Below are 2,434 nucleotides of genomic sequence, written 5' to 3' on the forward strand. Positions count from 1 at the left end.
ACCAGTTCTGATGAATCTTGTGACATTTGGAGGTGTTAAGCTTCAAGGGGATGAAGTTGTACCTTCTACCCAGGGTTATGGATCTCCGCGCAGGGTAAGATTTCAGGTATCACCCCTGCCTGGATGTGTGAATAACCAACACATCTCAGACACCACAGAGTGTATTTAACCCCTTTACAGTTACAGGGAAAGGTCTGCAAGGCCTTGGGCCTACCTCTAGTCTCCAGGCAGCAGTTTTAGTGAATCTTGCGACATTTGGAGGTGTTAAGCTTCAAGGGGAAGAAGTTGTACCTTCTACCCAGGGTTGTGGAGCTCCGCGCAGGGTAAGATTCCAGATTACACCCCTAGCTGGAGGTTTGAAAACAAAGCACTTCATATACTCAACAAAGTGTATTTAACTCCTCTGCAGTTCCAGGAAAAGGCCTGCAAGGCCTTGGGCCTACTTACAGCATCCAGGCAACAGTTTTACTGAAACTTGGGACATTTGGAGGTGTTAAGCTTCAAGGGGATGAAGTTGTACCTTCTACCCAGGGTTATGGAGCTCCGCGCAGATTAAGATTCCATATTACACCCCTAGCTGGAGGTTTGAAAACAAAGCACTTCATATACTCAGCAAAGTGTATTTAACTACTTTGCAGTTACAGGAAAAGTCCTGCAAGGCATTGGGACTACTTCCAGCATCCAGGCACCAGTTTTGATGAATCTTGTGACATTTGGAGGTGTTAAGCTTCAAGGGGATGAAGTTGTACCTTCTACCCAGGGTTATGGAGCTCCGCGCAGGGTAAGATTCTAGATTACACCCCTAGCTGGAGGTTTGAAAACAAAGCACTTCACACACTCAGCAAAGTGTATTTAACTACTTTGCAGTTACAGGAAAAGGCCTGCAAGGCCTTGGGCCTACTTCCAGCAACCAGGCACCAGTTTTGATGAATCTTGTGACATTTGGAGATGTTAAGCTTCAAGGGGATGAAGTTGTCCCTTCTACCCAGGGTTATGGAGCTCCGCGCAGGGTAAGATTTCAGATGTCACCCCTAGCTGGATGTGTGAATAACCAACACATTACAGACACCACAAAGTGTATTTAACCCCTTTACAGTTACAGGGAAAGGTCTGCAAGGCCTTGGGCCTACCTCCAGCCTCCAGGCAGCAGTTTTAATGAATCTTGTGACATTTGGAGGTGTTAAGCTTCAAGGGGATGAAGTTGTACCTTCTACCCAGGGTTGTGGAGCTCCGCGCAGGGTAAGATTCCAGATTACACCCCTAGCTGGAGGTTTGAAAACAAAGCACTTCATATACTCAGCAAAGTGTATTTAACTCCTCTGCAGTTCCTGGAAAAGGCCTGCAAGGCCTTGGGCCTACTTACAGCATCCAGGCACCAGTTTTACTGATACTTGTGACATTTGGAGGTGTTAACTTTCAAAGGGTATGAAGTTGTACCTTCTACCCAGAGTTATGGAGCTCCGCGCCGGGTAAGATTCCAGATTTCCCCCCTACTGCACGTTTGAAAAGAAAGCACTTTACATACTCAGCACAGTGTATTTTTCTCTTTTGCGGTTCCAGGAAAAGGCCTGCAAGGCCTTGGGCCTACTTCCAGCATCCAGGCACCAGTTTTGATGAATCTTGTGACATTTGGAGGTGTTAAGCATCAAGGGGATGAAGTTGTACCTTCTACCCAGGGTTATGGAGCTCCGCGCAGGGTAAGATTTCAGATGTCACCCCTAGCTGGATTTGTGAATAACCAACACATTACAGACACCACAAAGTGTATTTAACCCCTTTACAGTTACAGGGAAAGGTCTGCAAGGCCTTGGGCCTACCCCCAGCCTCCAGGCAGCAGTTTTAATGAATCTTGTGACATTTGGAGGTGTTAAGCTTCAAGGGGATGAAGTTGTACCTTCTACCCAGGGTTATGGAGCTCCGCGCAGGGTAAGATTCCAGATTTCACCCCTAGCTGCACGTTTGAAAAGAAAGAACTTTACATACTCAGCAAAGTGTATTTAACTCATTTAGAGTAACAGGAAAAGGCCTGCAAGGCCTTGGGCCTACTTCCAGCATCCAGGCACCAGTTGTACTGATACTTGTGACATTTGGAGGTGTTAACCTTCAAAGGGTATGAAGTTGTACCTTCTACCCAGGGTTATGGAGCTCCGCGCAGGGTAAGATTTTAGGTATCACCCCTGCCTGGATGTGTGAATAACCAACACATCTCAGACAACACAAAGTTTATTTAACCCCTTTACAGTTAGAGGGAAAGGTCTGCAAGGCCTTGGGCCTACCTCAAGCCTCCAGGCAGCAGTTTTAATGAATCTTGTGACATTTGGAGGTGTTAAGCTTCAAGGGGATGAAGTTGTACCTTCTACCCAGAGTTATGGAGCTCCGCACCGGGTAAGATTCCAGATTTTACCCTTAGCTGCACGTTTGAAAATAAAGCACT

The sequence above is a fragment of the Lissotriton vulgaris genome, unplaced genomic scaffold (genome assembly GCF_964263255.1).
Source record: "Lissotriton vulgaris unplaced genomic scaffold, aLisVul1.2 SCAFFOLD_728, whole genome shotgun sequence".
NCBI classification, from domain to species: domain Eukaryota; kingdom Metazoa; phylum Chordata; class Amphibia; order Caudata; family Salamandridae; genus Lissotriton; species Lissotriton vulgaris.